The sequence below is a fragment of the Zalophus californianus genome, chromosome 2 (genome assembly GCF_009762305.2).
Source record: "Zalophus californianus isolate mZalCal1 chromosome 2, mZalCal1.pri.v2, whole genome shotgun sequence".
Classification (NCBI taxonomy): Eukaryota; Metazoa; Chordata; class Mammalia; order Carnivora; family Otariidae; genus Zalophus; species Zalophus californianus.
Genome location: NC_045596.1, coordinates 7,098,793 through 7,105,112, shown reverse-complemented (window position 1 = coordinate 7,105,112; position 6,320 = coordinate 7,098,793).

The window sequence follows — 6,320 nt, the reverse complement described above, 5'->3', positions numbered from 1 at the left end:
TGCTAAATTTTCATTTATAGTGAGATACAGTCTTACCAAAACACTTAAGCTGTGTTGAGTGGCAAGATTTTAACTGCTTCCGTTTTTCAATTTAAATGAGAAATTCAGTTCAGGAACCCCAGCCACACTTCAGATGTTCATTACCCACGTGTATCTAGTGTTTACCACACTGAACTGCCTAAGACAGGGTAAAACATACTGTGTTTTAAATATTAGCTTGCATGTCTGAGTTCCTTGATAGGAAGAAGTGGATTTTATTTATCTACGTATCTCTAAAACTAGGGTAGGCCAGGCGAGGTTTCACTAACTCACATTTAGGAAATGCCAATTGTGTGCCAGATTCCGCATCCATGCCCTGCAGTTCTATTTCCAGACCTGTACTTTACAAAAATGGTTGCACATGTGTCATTTAACATTTATTTTGCAATCCTAGTCAACCGAACAAGTGTTTATTTCTCATTGACACTGCACCCACGGTGCCAGGGAGACCTGTCTGATGGAGGGGGTCCCATCTTGTAGCTGCACCATCTGAACCACTTGGACCCCTTCCTCGGTGTGACAGCAGGAGGAGAGGATCTTGCACAGGCGGGAAACAACACACAGAACTTCCACTCGCGACCCACCGCCCCAGAAGTGGTCACACAACCTCCACAAGGGGCTATACAGTCCCACCGCCTCTGTGTGCGGATCGGTGGACTGACCACTAGTGGCATCTAACACAGCGGATCCCAGGCTGAGTGCTGCTGGAGGGTTATGCATGGCAACTGTCCTGTGTGGAAAGCAACTTGTCAATCTGATAGTTGTGAAATGTTAACAGTCTGCTGAGACGTGGTGAAGATATGGAGAAATAGGAACTTCCACATGGTATTTGGCAATGTCTAAACTTGAAGAAGCAATGTATTGTTTTCATTTGCATTGCCCTGATTCCTAGTGAGACAGTATATTTTTAAGTGTTTATTGGACTTTATAAGAAAATATAGACCCTATTAAAAATCCATAAAGAAAAAATTTTCCTTTAGAAATCTCTCCCCACCTTGAGGTCAAAAAGATAGCCTTTGTATTAACTTTAATATTAAAAATAAACTTCCACACAAGAGTGAACACTATAACAAAATACAAGCTGTCAGATATAGGCTTTGTAAGTCTTTTCCAAAAGGAGCTGGGTCCAAATCTTTTAAATGTCAGTTCCAGGTAAATTACTCAGTTGTCCTAACACCCATTACGGGAGAGCCTGCTTTTATCCCTGTGTGGGACACTACCTCCATATAGCCAGGTTCCATATTTGTGTGGATCTATGGTTGGGTCTCTATGTTGCTCCATTACCCTGTTTATTGTGATTCTTCTTCAGAGTTAATTCTAATAAGATAGTTTACCATTGAGAGAGGTGTATACGAAGTGCAGACACTTTCCTTGGCAGATATTAGAAAGCTATATAATGATCTTGGCTATTCTTGGCTCTTTGCTCTTCCATATGCATTTGAAAATCAGCCTGTCAATCCCTGTTGAGATTTTGATTGGAAGAGCATTGAATTTACAGACGCATTTGAAGAAAATTTCCATCAGTGGGAACATGCTATTACCATTTAGTCTGCTACTTGATTTGAAAATGTAATAGAAATAAAGTTGTGCTGGACCAAAAACGTTTTATAATTTATTCCCTTTTTGCGGGGGAAAAGATTTCATTCATAGTAACAATAAAAACTATAGGTTGCATAATCAATTAGAGCCATGAGGAAGGAAGAAAGAGAATTTTAGACCATCATATCACTTGCAATAAGAGTAGCAAAATTGCCAAGTACAAATTCGATATTTTAAAAATCAGTGAAAATTCCTACACATCGGCATGGCAATAGCTCTCATAGGAATGCTCCTATCACCTCTGCTATTCAACAGTTTAAGAAATGTCCTAACCAATGTGATATGAAATTATAAATTAAAATGGGCCTCTTTGTATTTTCTATGTAAGCAAAGATTAGAACTTGAAAGAGAAATATTGGAAGAGAGAAGTTTCCTTACAGTTTCACCATAATTTTAGAGTTTCAGCATAATTTTTCCATAGGTTTTTGGAAGATACATTTTATCAGCTTAAGGCAATTCCCTTCTATCCATAAGTTGCTTAGGTTTTTTTTTTCACAACTACATTTGTTAAACTTATATAACATATTTGAGTACTTTTTCTCTCTTAAAATTCTAACATAGTGTATTGCTTGAATACACTTTTCTTATGTTAAATCTTCCTTATATTCCTTGGATAAACCATACTTTCTCATGATCTACTCATGTGTATATACTGCTGAGTTTCCAGATCTAATGCATTTACATAGAATCTATGTAAATGGTACTGGTCTGTAATTTCCTCTTTTAGTACTGTCCCTGTACTATTTTATCAAGATATATTACTCTCCCAGAATAGGTGGGTCACTTCCTGTGCTCCATTTGATGCAAAGTATTTCAGAGAATAGAGATCAGTTGGTCCTTGGAGAGTTAATCTTTCAGCAAAAACATCCTGACCAGGCATCTTTAACAGAAAAGGAGAAACATGGGTGGAGGGAGGGGAAGGTTGGAAAGTCTCAAATACTGATTTGATTTCTACAATGATTATCTATTTTTTTAGGTTATCTATTTTTTTATTAAGTCAATTGTGCTCCTCTGGTCCACTCAATTCCATACACCTAGAAAAATAGAAACAATAGTCCTGTCTTTTTGATGTTTACATGTGAGTAGGATGATGCGTCTTCTATTTTTTGTGGGACATACAAGTCCATGTGCCATCATGTAGAAAAACTACATCCCATCTAACCAAGTCAACAGAAGTCATAAAGCCAATCACTTGAAAAGGTGTGTGTTCATAATGTTCCAAAAATAAGATTTCATTCAGCTCATGAATGCAGCCCATAAAACCTCTGAAAGCAAGGTTCGCCTCATGCCAAGCACACTTGAAGACATGCCTCCATATGGATAAAGAACAGCTAGACAGCAAATGGTGCCTGGCAGGGAAGGAGCCTTCGCCAATTGCAGAGAGCAGTCACCAAGCTGTTGTTGCTAAAGCTTTTGTCTTCAGATGTTTCTCAGGGCACTTGTCATTCATTTTTCACAGCCCCAGTGCCTAGCATCTGGGTTTCCCCCATTGGCAGGACTGAGACATGCCTCATCTGGGGGTATGCTCCCCTTTAGAGGACCTAGGATACCAGACAAAAAGCCCATTATGCAAAGAGCTGTCTGATGGCAACACTGAGCCCATACTAGTTAGAATAATCTGGTAACAAAACTCAAATTTGTAGTGGTTCAAATTCAGCTAAGATTTATGTATCCTTGTGTGTAGTCCACTGGAGGCTGGGTAGCATTCCTGTTAATCTTGCCTTGGGGGCCATATATTTCAGATTGCAGAGTACAAAACAGACAAGAAAGGGGTGGAGGAGGAAAGAGGGCTGGCTCTTAATTGCTGCAGCTAGGAGGTGAAACTTGCCATGTCACTGACACTCCATTGGTTAGAATTAGTTCAAAGCTTCAACTACCTGCACGGAAGATTAGGAAATGTAAGGGAGCACAAGGAATATCTGGTAAACAACAATTTGCTACATTAACTGTGTGACTTTGAGCAAGTAACTCAACCTCTCTGTGCCTCAATGCATGTTGCATTAGTATTAGCCCTAATTTTGGAGCCAAAGCAAACATATTTTATATCTTGCAACTTAAGAGAATTCAAGCAGCCAGGTGGTATCTCAGATATTAAGTATTTAATTCAGTAACTATTTATTCACTAATCTATTAAACACCTTTTCTGGAGCAGACACACATGATCTGGATATTGCAGTGAATAGAACACTAAGATCCTCGCCTTCACATTGCTTGGAACTTTCTTCTTAAAGTGCGGTCTGTGGGCCAGTAGTATTGGGATCACCTGTTATCTTGTGAGAACTACGGACTGTCCAGTCCCATCCCTGACCTCCTGAATCAGAGTATCGACAAATACCTGGGTGACTTGTATGCACATGACTGTTCGAGAAGCACTGGCCTAGAATACTGACCCTTCACTTCTGGCTTCATCTGGCTAATTCTTTGTTTCCTTTCTCAAGAACACCTGCTCTGATTCTCTCAACCCCACCCCCCATCTCGAGGTTAGGGATTAGACGTTGCCATGGTACCGCTATTGCTCTTAGAAAATGAAAGGGGAGAAAGTACTCATGGTCCAGTGGGGAAGCCAGCATACTTTGTGTTACCAGAACAAGCAGCATATGCAGAGCCATAGGCTATAATTAATGGTAATATGAACCAGGGGGACAGGGTGGGGGCAGGAAGCAGGAAGGAAGACAGTAGGGAACTGAAGGACAGTGCCTTGGGCTGGACGAGCTGGGCCCTGAGTTATAGGGAGGAACCCAGGGCCTTTCAGAAGTGAACCAAGATGCTGTTGCGGCCAAGTCGTTAATTAAAAGCTGGCTCAGGACTCATCTCTTAAACTCACCTCCTGCAAGCTGACCTCCTGCTTTCTCAGTGCCTGTCATTTTATGGCCACTGGTTTACAAGGGAGCTGGGGCTGAGGGCAAGACCTCTCAGGGCCTCGTGCAGAGTAAGCTTGCGAGTTAAATTCAAGTTTGAGAAACATTGCTTTACGGTGCATACAAATCACAAAGGATCTCATTAAAATACAGATTCCAGCTCAGCCTGTCTGATGCTGCTGATGTACTAGGGACTATGTACTGAAATCTTAAAGTTTTCTTTTATAAAAGCAGAACAAACAACAGCTGTGGGGGAAATCAGTTTGGAGCCTATTCAAATACTCTTATTTCTATGAACTGATTCTTTGCAACTTGCCTTTCTGAGCTCAATACATGCAACCATAAATTCCTCAATCTTATCTCAAAAACTAAAGGGCAAATAGGGAATCAGACTGTGGAGTAGCCAGCTCTCTGCCATCTCAGCAACTCAAATGAGGCTGATCCCAAGTACCTCGCTCTGAATCCCTCCCCTTGTATGTCAAACCTGAAAATTTTGATCCTGAAGGTTCCTAATAAAGGTACTTTGAAGCATGGGTGTGTATGCTTCACCCAGGCATTTTGAATAATGATTTATAATGAACTCCTAGAACCGTCCATTACATGGGTGAGCCTCTGGAAATCCTGGAGCTGGTCTCATGGCTTTAAAAATCACTGGGGTGGGGCGCCTGGGTAGTTGAGTCAGTTGAGTGGCCGACTCTTGGTTTTGATCTCAGGATCCTGGGATCGAACCCCACGTTGGGCTCCATGCTCAGCAGGGAGTCTGCTCGTGGATTCTCTCTCCGCTTTTGCCCCTCACCCAGCTCGTGCTCTCTCTCTCTCCCTCTCTCAAATAAACGAATAAATATTTTTTTAAAAAGTCACTGGCGAGTCTGGGCAGGTGCCTCAAGACCAAACAGATGGCACTAAAGTCGCATCCCGCACCCACACGCCAGCCAGAACCTGTCCCCCTTGTCACTATTGTTGCTGCATTTAATTGACTCCAAACTTTTTTGAGGAACAGAAGCAACTTGACCCTTTGAAAAACTGATTTATCCTTTACCCTTTGTTTGAGAAATCATAAACCTGGCAAGTCACTTCATTTCTTTCAGCCTCAACATTATGCAAATCCCCATCTTTTAAAGGGTTGTGTATCTATTTAGAGGGAAAATGGTGTTCCTCTTTCTATTCTCTATTCATTTTGGCAGATATTTCACTAGGAAATCCATAAAAGAAAATTATGATTTAGAATGCAGAAGTTTCTCAAATAAAATGAAAGATCACTGTTGGCAGTTATGTTTGTAATTCACACAAATACCCTCTAAAACCTGGAAGTTCTCTGCGTGTAAATACTGCTAGAACTGAGATTTGAAGGGAAGCTAAAAATAATTAAAACTAAGCCACAATAAATATTGTAATGGAACATTTATTTTAAGAGCAAAATACATTTTAACCGGTAAAATGTGGGGGTTGGACTAGATCATAATAATCATGCTATTTATTATTATATTACTATTACTGTCATCGGGTAGAGCTGGAAGGGACTTTCTTCCAGTACAGCTCAACAGTATGCTCCAATGAGCTTCCGGATGAGGCCAACACGCTCCCGTTCCCTGGCAGGCTGGCAACGTGCTGACGTCAGGGCGCAGGAGCACGCGGGACACGCCCCTGTGCGGGCAGGCAGGTGGGTAGCGGTGAAAGAGAACACCGAAGGTACCGGTGCCTCTAATCTGTCAATTGCTTATGTCATTCTTCTTCCAGGGGGTCAGAGCGAGTGGGGGTGGGCGCAGGTGGAAGGGGTCCTGCGCAAGACCCTTCCTGGCAACATGAAGGTTCCCCTTGTGCTTG